The following is a 15590-nucleotide window of genomic DNA, read 5'->3' on the forward strand; positions in this document are numbered from 1 at the left end:
GCAAGAACACAAGGGAATATGGTGATGATTTGAGGGTGACGTGGTGGCAGATGAAGTATGGTGATTATAATGATGTATTAAATAAAGGGTCCTTGCTTGGCTTTTACTTATTTTCGACATTAGGCAGAAATGGTATGTTTGGTGTACATACCACATATTCAACAACACTAAGCTTCTCTAATATGCCTTTAAATTAGCGTTTCAAGAACTTTGTTATTATTATTATGATTATTTTAAAGATTCATTCATTCATGCATACAAGAGCTGGGGTATAGGCCAGAGTTGTGGGGGGTGAGAGGATTCACCAGAGACAGAGTGGGGAGCAAAACAGGCAGATTGACCAAAGTACACTGCTGAAGGGAGCAGCGGGAAAGTGAGGAGAGGTCTGCTGTGCTATGTGGGTAGCTCCCTGGCCGGGGAATCGAACTCGTGCTGCAGAGGCTGCAGAATGCCCTATAGGTTGTGTCCCAACCCCTTGCGCCACCAGAGAGGCCCTAAATTAGCTTTTCAGTTTCATATCAAAATAAGAGCTTTACCTTGTTGGTGACAGTTTCATAGAATCCTTTGTGAGAAAGTTAAACTTGTTGCTCATTGGGTTGACATCTGGAGCTCATTTGATAGATGCATGTTCAGGTGAAATAGGTCTCAAGGGCTCAAGGGCTGGGTAACACTGATATACTAGTTGGATGGTTGGTAAATTTTTCATATAAATGAGATTATTTTAGTGATATAAGTACTGAAGGAGCAGCACTGGCAAATTAGGAAATCGAGACTGTAAAGATGATGTTTATTTTAAAAGACAAATAACCCTGTCACCTTGACTTGCATGTACTAAGATGCACGAGGCGGTATTAGCTACACTTATCATTTTGTGGTTACACCTATGTTCAGTTAATACATAAAGACAGGCTTGGTTTGTCTTAGAATATTGTGTTTATGTAAGGGTTTCCTGAATGGTGTTTATCCAATTCTCTAAGTGCCAGGTTTCTTACAATTTGCATAAAGCACAAGCTATTTCATCTCATATTCTTCCTAAAGACATCACCACTTGAAAATGGGAGTTTTTTGAAAAGCAGCAACTCCCTCACAAAGCATGGGTTCACCAAAATAGATAAAATTGAATGTCTTCTATTTTGTGGAGACTCCTATAGAATATTACACATCAAATCACACAAAGACACTGATTTCAGGAGACATCCTACTGAACTCTCCCAATATATTTATGGATAGGCTGAACAAAATTAAACTGACTAAAGGCTGATTTAATTGAAATCACGTAGCCTTTTCTTATAATTGTCAACAGCTAACCACAGAAGTATTAGTTGTATCTGTGATTTGCAAAATTGAAATCAGATAGTTACATATTACTTTACACTTCTTATAGCTATTTTAAAATAGTTTATATATTCATCCTTAGAAATTATAGGAGCTACTAGCCAAACACAAAGCTTGTTATTTAATGTAACATATTTTGTATATTATTTTGATATCTGTATATCAATATTATTCTGAGTGGAGTCCATAGACTTCACCAGTCTGACCCAACATGGTCAGAAATCCATAGCCCAGCTGAATTTGCTGGAAGACTCTGTCATTAATTCAGCCGTTTTCAACACTAAGCTTGATTGAAATGTGGGGATTAATATTAAAGCAAATTGTGGAAGGGTTACTTACACGATATAAAAATTTCATCACAGAGAACAGAAAATGGATGGAGAGAGAAGTAAATAAGGTGCCCATGTAATGCACCTATAAAGATGTATGTTGACTAATGTAAGTAAGACTTAAAAGCATCCATCTTAGAGAAGACCTGGGTATTTCTGTTGTACAGGAGGAAAAATAGCTTTCCCTCTACCATTTTAGTTTCTTGACTGAAACTCCCCCATAACAAAAGACAGATTAACAGGAGAAACACAAGCAGAAGTTTAATCACAATAGGAATACATCGGAGAGCGTCTAGAACAGGAGTAACTCCTTTAAGGGACCCAAGTCACTCCCTTAAGTGCCATTTCCAGCTGTAGACAGAGGATGTGGGATGTGCTAGCCAGTTAGGCAGAGCACAGGGTGGAGTAATAATGCAGTCTAAGTCTACTTCTTATCCATTGATGAGTTTCTAGAGATTTAAGAGTCTTCCTTGTCTCCCAGGTACATAAAGGGAGACGCTTACAAGTGGAGATTTTCCTCATAAATGTAAATGTCTCTTACAAAAGGGCAACTTGCACTAGGTCCACAGAACTTCTCACTAGTCTGGAATGTCTTAAAATTATTCTGCTCAAGATCAACCTCTGCCAAAGAGTCATAATTTGGGATGGTCTATCTACTCCCCTCATCATTGCTAAATTATCCCAAATTCATCCTTAAATCATGATTTACACAGGTGGCAAGTCAGACCAGCAACTGCTTGAAAATTGGTTGAGAAGATATAAAAAAAGAAAAAAGTGAAATATCAAAGTGGGATCTTAGTGTCATATATTGTACATTGTGTTGAAAATCACCATCCATCTGAATACATTTAGAGAGCCCTATTAAATGATTTCTACATCAAGCAGCATCCCATGTAGCAATTTGGGAAGATTCTGCTGGGAGCTGCATAGAATGGAAGGCTTTTATAATGAGAAGGGGTGTGGGACAAGGATGTTAACAAAAGAAAAGAAAGATCATTCCCAGCAAAGCCCCCTTTCCTTAGGGCAGGGCCAGGGGTCTTATCCTGTAGATGGTCCTAGTGCTGATTCAGAAATTCAAGAGTCACTTAAAATTCCATCTCTGGGAGAAGCTGAGTGAGCAGTCAAGTTAGGTCTGAAATCTGGGCCTGCCTAGTCCTCCAAATGGAGTCCTCCATTTGGAGCCTGTTGTTTCTTGTTTTAATAGCAGTTTTAGCCTAAGTGGTATATAGTCACTCTGTAGAAAATGCAAAGAAATATAATCTTTGGGGGCACAAGATTTAACTCACACAGTGTTAACTTGATAGATGATTGTTTTCCCTATTGGTATTATCTGATGTCACAAGAAGAAAGGAAATAGACAATTTAAAATTGTTTTGAATAGCAAGTATCTGGTGCTGCAATTTTATGTGACTGCTGCTACTACGACACAGACAGAGACACACATCACCTCCCTAGGACACCTTCGAGAAAACTTAGAAAAGGCACAACAGTCTCAGGATAATCAACTGCCAATCTAAGACAGGCTTTGGAAGTCAGGTGGTCTCAAATGCAGCTATTTAAATTGGATGTTAATGTTTTTATTGTGTTTTTGTTGAGGTAACATTGGTGTACAACACTGCTTATGACACAGAAGCACAGGGGATTCAGAGGCACAGGGGATACAGAGGTACGAGTTCACACCTCCTCAGGTGTATGTGGCCATACCACACCCACCACCAATGGCCCATACTCTTCCCCACAGCCCATTGGACTTGCTCCTCTTTTGTTCCCCACCTCCACCTTCTGGTAACCTCAGTTCAATAGTCATATTTTGCATTTGTTTTGGTTTAGTTTTATCTGTTGCTACGGTTTGTTTTTTCTATATTCTACTGACGAGTATAATCATCAAATGTTTGTCTTTCTCCTTCTGAAAAAAACAAATATGAAATGCTTGACAAATCTGCAGTCATCCTTGCAAGGGCCATGCTAATCACTCCAACTTTAGTGCATGTGCTGCTGAAGCAGGTACGCAAAGGCAGGTTTGAGGGGTGCCTTCCTACAGCCTCAGAGAACAGTGGGCTGAAAATCAGGTCGAGGCTCTGATTTATAAGACAGTAAAACTGCACACAGAACCAAATATGCCACCAAGTAGATTTCCTTGGTCAAAATCAGGCTCCTGGTGGGGAGAAATATTAGGTCCCTCAGACTGGGCTGAAGATACATGGGTGGATAAAACTTTCTATCTTCAGACTCCTCTCAGTCCCTCCTTGTTGATGTCCCTGCTGTCCCCCTTTTGCCTCCAAATCAGTGACCGGGGCCAGGTCTCAATGTGCCCGGAATGATGAAACACTAGCGCTACTCTTGGGGAGCAGAGGGGGGCAAATCCAACACAGCAAGACGGGCTCAGGACATTGCTAATATATGTCCACCAGAACCAGGGGTGCATGGGTAGGAGTGAATTTTTAAGGGGTTCAGACTGATAGTGGCAGTGTGTGTGTGTGCAATATCAAACTGCATATGAAAGAATTCATTGGCATGGACGAAGTCCATGTGTGGTCTCCCTGCACATGGAATACTCTTCGGCCATAAGGAAAAATAACATGTTGCCATTTGCAGCCACATGGAAGGTGTTGCAGGGAATGATGTGTAATAAAGCAAGTCAGAACCACAAATACAAATATTGGACATTTGCATAGCTATTGGACAATGCAAAATACACATAAAAACTAGCTGACAGTAGTAAGCTGAGGTTAAGAGGAAAGGTTGAGGGAGAAAAGGCTAAAGGTGTATAAAGGATGGTGGTGGGGAAAGAAAAAGAAAATTAAAACCAAGCAAAGCAAATATATTTTGTACTTGCAAGGCTGACACTCATTTCTGAATTCCAAAGTAACTTCATCTGGAGGTGGGCTGTGGGAGACAGAAGACTGAGATTATAAACCAATGAGTAGTTATGGCAAATGTATTGAAAAGTGAAAAACAATTTATAAAATGAGCATAAGTCATTAGCTTTCTTAAAGCGAGTTCATGACTAAGTATGATTTTATTTAAATTCCAGTGTTGGTTCTGCCATACAGTAGCCAAGCTGTGGGAACAACCCAGTGTCCAAATACAGATGGGCACATCAAAAAGTTGTGGTAAATATTATACACAATGGAATACTACACGGCTCCTCAAAAAGATAAACCTAAGCCTTTTGGAGCAACTTGGATGGAGCTGGCAGAGATTATATTAAGCAAAATAAGTCAGAAGGAGAAAAACAAATACCGGATGGTGTCACTCAGATGTGGAATACAGAAAAGGGTCAGATAAAGCCAAGCCAAGAACTAACTCCAGAGAGCTGACTAGAGAACTAAGACCACAAGATGGGGGTAGGAGAAGAAAGTTCCACAGCAAGGTGGGGCGTGAGCACGATGGCCATGGCAGTGGACTCTGGGTGTCTTGGCAGTGGGTGCAGTGTGGTAGGTAACCACACCTGAGGAGCGAGATCCCACACGTTCAATACACAATGATGTAAACCAATGTTACTGCAATAAAAAATGAATAAAAAGTAATGATCTGAGGCAAATTGTTTCACCAAGCTTGTTTGGAAAATTGAGTTAAGATTAAACTCTTTCAAAACTTCTTGATAAATGTCCCCTGGCATTGCATTTGTGCACTGTGATTCACGTTGAAGTGATTTGTGTGGGTGGAAAAATCTTCCTGTCAGTCACTAGTAGATCAGGTTTTAAGGAGCACATCATAGAAACAAATGGCCTCTAAGATTCCCAAGGAGAAGATTACACAGTTCTCCAACTATACAAAATCAACACTTAAGATGTGTTTTGAAATGTTAGGTAAATGAATTGGGTCATTTACTGAGTGCTTTTATCAACAGAGCTGAGTTATTTCTTGCTGAGGCACAAAGTTCCCCCACCTTTCTGAGTTGTCTTGGACAGGACGGGTCATCAAAGTAGCACAGGAAAAATCAGCAGAGAAAAAAAATCAATGTAATAACATGCACATGGCAATGACTGTGCATTAGAAGGGGTATAAATCCCAAGGTAAAGGGCCTGGATCACTGAGTAGACAAGGAGGGATTTTTATTTTTTTTGGTGGGGGGTTTGGGGAGAGGGAAGGAAGACATTAGGTGACAAAGAGGTGTTGACTTCATTTGACAAAATCTTGCTGCTAGTTGTAAGCCCTGCCTTAAGTTTCTCTGATTAAAAAATAAAAGAAACTGGTTTCTAGAGATACCTCTCAATCTATGTAATCTGCATCCTTTCAGCAATGGTAACAGTTTCTCCCCAAGTCTGGAGGACTTTAGTTCACCTTAGTTCCCCAGACCAAGATGACACATACTATAAAAAAGATTACTATGGACACCTTGGCCCTTTTGGGGGAGACTGAGTCCATATCCTCAAGGACAACTTTTTATGCTAATCATCGCTCTCCTAAACCTGGGTGGTATCAAATGCTATGAAAGTGGAAAAGACCACCTATGTTATTAACTAACCTTTCAATAAAATGATTGGCATCGTATTTAAACAACCTTCATCAATGATGTAATGCACTGGGGGACCAGTTCCCTGTAATAGTTTTAGATGCCCCAATACATATTGACCAAGTCCTAATGCCCACTGTACGCGGCTATACATCAAAATAATTAAGAATATTGCTGTCATCAGCAAGAATGAAAAATGAAGTTCATATCATTTCTAAGAATAAGAATGCAGTTATTATGCATCTCTGCATGAAGTGATCACTTAGCTCCTGAATCTTGCATTTATATTTATAAATACAATCATAATAATTCAATTTCCACCAGTGTTGACAGAATTTGTCAAGAAAAATATTTTCCTGAGCTACTTGTTAACGTAGTTTATTTCATTGATTGATATTCCATGGAGTGGTGTGAAATTGCTTCATTTTTTTTCCTTTTTGATTATATCTTGCTGAAAGTATTTTCATTAAGACCTTTTCTCTGTAGTTATGCCACAAATTGCATTCATAATGGAGAATTTTTATCAATATCAATTTTACGTGTACTGTTACTGGCCTGGCCAGTTTCTCCACCCTGATGAAGTGATCCATTTCAGATGCTCCAGCGCCCAGAGGGCAGCTGCACCATTTTTCCTCATCCCCTACTTGGTGTGCAGTCCGGCCAACTAGCTGTCCCTCCTCCCCCTTTTGTTTTAGTCTGTGCATTGAAGACAAGGACAGGTTCACAGGGAGGAAGCCTAGCAGAGATTTACATACCAGCCATTATTTATTTTTCCGCTCACTCTGTCATCGAAAGGAGATCAATGCCAGCGATTACTTTTATATTTCAGTCGTCGTTCTGCCTTTCCATGGAAGTGATAAGGACAGAATATATATATGAGCCAACCATGTGGCGGAAAGTGTGTCTTGTTGGAGGGGAGGCAGCCGTGGTGACACAGCTTGGTGGGGTGTGGAGGAATGTACAGAAATAGAAGGGACTGAAGGAACCACTATTTCTTTTGTTTTTAGAAAGTTATTTTATGCATACAAGAATTGGGGTGTAGGCCAGAGGTGGGGGTGGTGAAAGGACTCACCAGAGACAGGGTGGGGAACAGAACAGGCAGATTGACTGAAATACACTGCTGAGGGGAGCAGCGGGTGAGGCAGGAGAGGTCTGCTGCACCATGTGGGTAGCTCCCTGGCTGGGGATCAAACTCTGCTGCAGTGGCTGCGGACAGCTTCATAGTGCTGTGACTTAACCCCTTGCACCACCAGGGAGGCCTGGAACCACTAATTCTTTTCTAACATTTGATGTTTTAAATCAACTGAAAATGTACTTAGGCTCTGTGAATGACCTACTGTTTCTTGAAACAATGCTTACAAATGGCATGGATAAAAGTAACTTATTTTTGAGACAATCTGTTCTTTAAACTTGCCTCTCACAGGATTTTGTGTTTAGTAGAAATAGTTGTTGGTGTGGAACTTAGAGGTATAAAAAGGTTGGGGTGACCAACAAAATTGGGTTTTTCCAGAAAAAACAAGCAGTACCTTTGGGACCCCCAGGATCCATTAATTCTTTTTTTTTTTAATATTAAATTTTATTTTTATATTCCCCCATACAATTGCAAACGCCCCATTCTGACCCCAATCCTTCCCCTCCTGCCCCCCACCCCCCAAAAAGTGTCTCTAGTTCATAGTTTTTTGTTGATTTTGATTTTCACTTTCTTATATTCATTTTCCTGGTCCCTTATTTAAGTTTTCTAGATTCCTGCTATGAGTGAGACCATCCGGTATTTTTCTTTTTCTTTTTGGCTTATTTCGCTGAGCATGATCCCTCCCAGTGCCATCCATGTTGCTGCAAATTGCATGTGTTTATCTTTTTGGAATGCTGAGTAATATTCCATGGTATATATGTACCACATCTTCTTGATCCAGTCATCTATTTTTGGGCATTTGGGTTGTTTCCAAAGCTTAGCTATTGTAAACAGCGCTGCTATAAACATAGGGGTGCAGGTGCTCTGGGAATTGATGTTTCTGTGTCCTTTGGGTAAATACCTAGGAGTGGAATTGCTGGATCATATGGAAGCTCTATGTTTAGTAGGTCCAGAAATCTCCACACAGCTCTCCATAGTGGTTGGACCAGTTTGCACTCCCACCAACAGTGCAGAAGAGTTCCTTTTTCTCCACACCCTCGCCAACATTTGTTGTTGCTAGTTTTTTTAATATGTGCCATTCTCACTGGTATGAGATGGTATCTCATGGTTGTTTTGATTTGCATTTCCCTGATTACAAGTGATGTTGAACATTTTTTCATATGTCTGTTGGCCATTTGCATTTCCTCTTCAGAGAAGTTTCTTTTTAGCTCTTCTGCCCATTTTTTGACTGGATTATTTTCTTTGTTGTTGCTGAGTCTCATCAGCTCTTTGCAGATTTTTGTGATCAGTCCTTTATCATTAGTGTTGGGTGCAAAAATGTTTTCCCAGTTGGTGGGGTTTCTCTTTGTTTTTGTTATTGTCTCTTTTGCTGTGCAGAAGCTCTTTAATTTGATGTAGTCCCAGCTGTTTATCTTTGTCTTCACTATCACTGCTTTGGGTGATGTGTCTGTAAAGATGTCTTTGATGTGCAAATCCCGTAGTGTTTCGCCTATATTTCCTTCTATGTATTTTATGGTTTCAGGTCTTATGTCTAGTTCTTTAATCCATTTTGAGTTGGTTTTTGTGTATGGTGTGAGGTAGTGGTCAAGCTTCATTCTTTTGCATGTAGCGACCCAGTTTTCCCAGCACCATTTATTGAACAAACTTTCTTTGCTCCAATGCATAGTCTTTGCTCCTTTGTCAAAGATTAGTTGACCATAAATCTGTGGGTTTATTTCTGGATTTTCTATTCGATTCCATTGGTCTGTATGTCTGTTCTTGTTCCAATACCACGCAGTTTTGATGATTATGGCTTTGTAGTATAGTTTGAAGTCTGGGAGTGTGATGCCTCCATTTCCTTCTTTTTTTTTTCAGTAGAGCTTTGGCTATTCGGGGTTTTTGGTGATTCCATATGAATTTCATCAATAATTGTTCTATTTCTTTGAAGAATGCCATTGAGCTTTTGATTGGAATAGCATTGAATCTGTATATTGCTTTTGGTAGGATGGCCATTTTAATAATGTTTATTCTTCCAATCCATGAGCAGGGGATGTCTTTCCATTTCTTTGTGTCTTCTTCTATTTCTTTTAACAGTGTTTTATAATTTTCTTTGTATAGGTCCTTTACCTCTTTTGTTAGATTTATTCCCAAATATTTGATTTTTTTTTGTTTCGATAATAAAAGGGGTGGTTTTTTTGATTTCTTCTTCTTCAGATTTATTGTTTGTGTATAGGAAGGCTTCTGACTTTTGCGTGTTGATTTTGTATCCTGCCACTTTACTGAATTGATTGATGAGTTGAATTAGTTTTTCTGTGGAGATTTTGGGGTTCTCTATGTATATTATCATATCATCTGCAAATAGTGATAGTTTGACTTCTTCTTTTCCTATTTGGATTCCTTGGATGTCTTTCTCTTGTCTTATTGCTCTGGCTAGGACTGCCAGTATTATATTGAAAAGCAGTGGTGAGAGTGGACATCCTTGTCTTGTTCCAGATCTTAATGGAATTGCTTTCAGCTTTTCACCATTGAGAATGATACTGGCTGTTGGCTTGTCATAGATGGCCTTTATGATGTTGAGGTATGTTCCTTGTATCCCAAGAATTTCAAGGGCTTTTATCATGAATGGGTGTTGCACTTTGTCAAAAGCTTTCTCAGCATCTGTTGATATTATCATATGGTTTTTATATTTCTTTTTGTTGATGTGTTGGATAACGTTGATTGATTTTCGGATGTTAAACCATCCTTGTGCCCCTGGAATGAATCCAACTTGGTCGTGGTGAATTATCTTATGGATACATTGTTGGATTCTGATAGCTAAAATTTTATTGAGGATACACCAAGATTGAAATCATACCAACCATCTTTTCTGACCACGAAGGCATCAAACTAGAAATAAATCATAAAAAGAAGGCAAGGAACTATCCTCCCTCATGGAGATTAAAAGCCACACTACTGGAAGACCACTGCACTAATGAGGAGATCAAAGAAGAAATTAAAAAATTCTTTGAATTGATGACAAGGAGGACACCAATATCCTAAATGTATGGGATGCAGCAAAAGCAGTAATAAGAGGAAAATATATAGCAATAGAAGCTCACATCAAAAAACAAGTAAGAACTCAAAGAAACAACCTAATCTCGAAGCTCAAAGATCTAGAAAAAGAACAACAAAAAAACCCCAAAACCAGTAGAAGAAAAGAAATAATAAAAACCAAAGCAGAAATAAATGAAATTGAAACTAAAAAAACAATCCAAAAGATCAAGAGCTGGTTCTTTGAAAAAATAAATAAAATAGACAAACCCCTAGCCAGGCTCACAAAGGAAAAAAGGGAGAAAGCACAAATACACAGGATCATAAATGAAAGAGGAGAAATCACAACGGACACAGCAGAAATCAAAAGAATAATCAGTAACTACTATGAACAGTTATATGGAAACAAGTTCAACAATCTAGAGGAGATGGACAAATTCCTACAACTCTACAATCACCCAAAGCTAGATAAAGAAGAAATAGAACACCTAAAGAGACCAATTACAATTAGCGAAATTGAAATGGTAATCAAAAACCTCCCCAAAAACAAAAGCCCAGGACCTGATGGATTTACAAATGAATTCTACCAAACATTCAGAGACGAATTAGTGCCTATCCTTCACAAACTCTTCCAAAAAATTGAGAAGGAAGGGATAATACCAAACACGTTCTATGAAGCCAGTATTACACTAATACCAAAACCGAATAAGGACAACACAAAAAAGGAAAACGATAGGCCAATCTCCCTAATGAACACTGAGGATCCATTAATTCTTTCAGAATTGGTTCCTGGAGATATGGTATTAGGGTCACCATGAATACAGAGATCTGCAAGACAGATGCTTCTCTTAATTTCATAGGCCTTAGAAATCAAAGGGGAGGAACAATAGTGATAGGTACTAGAACTCAGAAAGTCCAGACACCCTGGAATATTTAACCCAGACCTGGGGACTTGCCCCAGGGAAAAATAACCCAAATTTGAGACAGAATGAGAACAAAGATTGTTCTAGACCTTGGCAATTCTGACAGAATTTTATACTCATAATTCTCTTGTGTATGACCCACAATCTCTGAACTACAAATACCTGGCAAATGAAATAAAACCCCAGATATATGACTTACCCTGGGGCTCCAGATTTCTCTAAGCAGACCACTGGCTTTCCATTCTCGGGAACAACTTTTTTCCTGCCACTGATCTCAATGATAAATGTGAGTTTTTAATTAGCCTGGAAACTAAATCATTTTTGTTGGAAGTTCAGCAAAGTCACAACGAACCCTGAAATATCATCTAGCACTCAAGGTGTGTGTCTGTTTTACTTAAATACCAAACTTCTTTCATTTTCTTCTTCTGGTTAGTTCGGCATAGATTGGTGCTTTTAAAGTGTAACAAAATACATCACCTTTTCTCAACTTCTGTGTTCTCCCTGAGATACTCTTCAGCCATGTGCAATTTGGGCATTAACACATCTCCTTAGTCATCTCACTGGAGATCGTGAAAACTGGAGGAAGTATAAGTAAGAACTGGGTTCACATCTCTATTCTGCCAGTTACTTGCTGTTTAACCTCATCATAGCTAAAACCCCATTTATATAGGTGCTTATTGGGATCCTTATAAGTTGCATAAGGCAGATGTGGAATGTACAGTCACTGCTCTTCTACCCGTGCTACTAATTTTCTCACGTACAACATGCTAAAGTTTTACACATCAAGCTCTTGTTGGGAAACCTGTTTTCCAACTTCTAGGGGAAGTTATATCTAATATATAGATATGTGTGTATACACACATATATATATTTCTACATATATCATAGCTATATCTAATATATACGTAGAATATGTATCTCATGTACATGTTGATTATGGGTGCTCATTGACAAGGAAAGAAGTATGTGTCAGAAGTATCATTTTTTGGAAAAAAATGATAAAAGTATAAAATATAATAGAGAACAGGAAAAAATGGAATCAAGAGAGAATACAACTTCCAGAATTCTAAATTGTAGGTGATAAGATAATGAATAAAATGAGAAAAATTGAAGGGATGATATAGTACCTTATTTAGATAATTGTTGCATTTATTTAGTAAATTTCTTTTTAATCCCAAAAATAGCTTTCTGGGATTTACTCTGCTTTAGGAACATTTTAAATTTGCCTTTTTATTTTATTTTATTTTAAGATTTATTTATTTATATAAGCACTGGGTACAGTCAGGAGCGCGGGGGGGGGGGGTGGGGGATGAGAGGATTCATCAGAGACAGAGTGGGGAACAGAACAGGTAGACTGACTGAAACACACTGCTGAGGGGAGCTGCGGGCACGGCAGGAGAGGTCTGTTGCGCCATGTGGGACCCTCGCCCAGTGGCCAGGGATTGAACCGGTGCTGCAGAGGTTGTGGGCAGTTTCGCAGCCCATCGCTCAACTGCTGTGCCACCAGGGGAGGCCCTTAAATTTGCTTTTTTAAATTATGATATATTAGTGGAGAAAGAGAGAGAAGGAAAGGTGGGGGGGGGCGGTTTCGGGGCGGGTGGATACCCGGTCTCATTTGTCGCATTTGCCAATTTCTGTGGTGTAAATACCCTGCTATACTCCATTTCAAGTACTGACTTGAGGTTGCTGAATAGAGTTAAGAAGTGCACAGAATTGGCTTCCTTTAGAAGCCAGCTGGTAGAAGCTGGCTCCAGCCCACCTCTGCTTTTAAACCTTGTTTGAAAGTGAATGCTTATAGCATTGGATTTCTAATGGTGACCACAAAATGAGCCTTAGTCCCCATGCTAGGAGTCTAAGTAGATTCAATACCTATTGTGTTACTGTCGCTTTATAGGCTTTAAGGCTGCCTTTTAGGGGTTGCTCATTTCCTCCCAAGTTCCATGGTTTCAATTACAGTTAATTGTGACCATAAAAACTATTAATCATTTGGCAAAGGCTACTTCTGTGTGTGGGGAAATCAAGAGAATAGATTAACACATTAGGCAGGTAATAATGGCTTTTCCATTATAAAAGTTTTATCTGAAATAGCAAAACATAGCACAGAACTATCCACTTTTTATTTATATTAACATTAAGCAAATTTTAAAAGAATGCAAGCATAGAGGTCCAATTCAGCTCCTACTAAGCCTTCATCTGATTGACCTGAATAACAATTCATCTGAATTCATCTGAATAATGATAAATGTTATGGGCCTCCCTGGTGGTGCCAGGGTTAAAATCTCTGCGCTATCCAGCTATCACCAATCACTGTGGCATGAGTTCTATCCCTGGCCAGGTTGCTGACTGACCCACATGGTGCAGCAGACCTCTTCCCGTCTTGTCCCTGCTCCCCTCAGCAGTGTATTTCAGTCAACCCACCTGTTGTGCTCCCCACTCTGTCTCTGGATCCTCTCACTCCCCACCCTGTTTCTGGCCTACACCCCAGTTCTTGTATGCATAAATAAATAAAAATAAGTCTTTAAAAAATTGAACACTTTCCCCTTTAATCTCTTTGAAGATTTTTTTTTTTCACTTCTTTGATGGTGCTTTTGGCATCAGAAAACTAAGACCTTGCCATTTATATTTCCCTGAGTTAGCCACTTACAGTTCTCTTTTTTTACTGTTGTAAATTTCCTCAGTGCTCATTCTAAACATGTCTTTTGGAAGACCTAAGAACTGGGTAGGTGCCAATCAGAGAGGAAAGAGGTGGTCCAGATGCTGAAATGCAGCATGAAGGGGATGGACCTGCCTCCTTGATCAGTATGCTGCTTTCTTTCATAAGGCACAGATAAGGGGAGCAGGGGCAGTTGTTTAATGCACCCCGCCTATGCATCAACTTGGCCCTATACAGAGAGCCTCATCAGGTTCACCAAGAAGCATTTTTTGAAGAAATTCTGGCCTAGAATGTGTCATCAAACACTGGGGGTTTACCATGTGGAGGTGGCGGTCAGTAGGCCGACGCTAAGCTGATCAAAGAGCAGCTTTTACTTGAGATGAGTAAGGAGACGTGGAGGCAGGTCTCCAGAGTGCCTCCTAGGATTGATGATCTGAAAGGTTTTATGAAGGGGAGAAGAGCAAAAGTGGAATAAAGTAGTCTTGGGTGCTGGAGTACTGGGCAGCCCCGAGGCATCTGCACAGGAGCTGAGGACAGACACATGCATGCTCAGAAAATGGCAGTTGCTCGGCCCCCTGGGTGGAGATCTTAGTAGGTTCATGAGGCCAGTGACGAGTGCAGGTCACTCGGGGCCGGAACTGCATGCCTTGGGTCCTCTCATTGTGCTGCTCAAACCAGATGGAGGTGATTGGAAACTGGTTAGCAAGATAAGTTGAGATATTGGTTAAAGTAAAGCAGGCAATTTAATTGCCTTCCCAGGAATAAATCATTCTAACAACTGACTGCCTTCACCAATGCTTCCTGGGTCTCTGGGGTCCTGGGTTGATAACAAAGTGTGCCTTGCCTCAGAAAGATAAGAGTTCACAACCCTTGGGAGGTGTGTTGAGAGGCAATAGAGAGATGTCAGTTCTCCTAAAAACCAAGCATTTTGGGGGTAAACATAGGATACCCGTCCTCCAGGGAATCTGTGCCATCAGAGGCCTGGGGAACTGTGGCAGCAGGGGCCAGTGAGACGTGATTGCAGGAGCCATGTGTCCCTGACTGCATCCACCATGCGCTGCCTTTACTGTCCCAGACGGTCCTTGGAGGGAGGGAGTTCTCTGCTGCCCAAACATCTGAGCCTGTTGGGCCTTCTTAGCTTCTCTGCCTTCCTTACACGGGGCATCTGCCTCCCTCGTCTGATCTTTCACATCTAAAGGGGACATGGAAAATATGGTAGTTTTTTACCCCCATCATGCACTTTCTCTTAAATGTGCACAAAAAACAATTTAAGCTTGGGAATCCTGGGAGTAGTGGTGCCTAAGAGCTGATTTCAGAGACTCAGCTTAATTGATCAGAAGGAATGACTTGCGTCCTGGCCCCTGGGTGGTAGGAATTAGTGCTTACATTATCTCATGAGCTTTCAGCCCATGACGTCCTTGAGTTCTATCACCTCTCTAGAGGTGGAGTTTAGACAGTAAGAGCCCTTTAAAAAAGAATGTTCGTGTGTATTTGGAAAGTGTCACTTCTATGCTATACTTATTTCTAGGGGCTTTATTGAGAATTCAACATGCATTATTCAAGTCAGGCCTCACAACCCTAAGGAACCTGGTATCATTAGGAGGTCAAAATGCAAAGTGGGGAACCTCAGTTTAAGAGAGAATATGCACAGTGCCTGCGGGTCTCGAGTTAGGTAGGGATCCCACAGGATTATGTGCGATGCCCAGGAGATGTATGTCATACTCCCTCTCATGCCTACTGAGTCTGTATG

This window comes from Talpa europaea (genome assembly GCF_964194135.1).
Source record: "Talpa europaea genome assembly, chromosome: 16".
NCBI classification, from domain to species: Eukaryota; Metazoa; Chordata; class Mammalia; order Eulipotyphla; family Talpidae; genus Talpa; species Talpa europaea.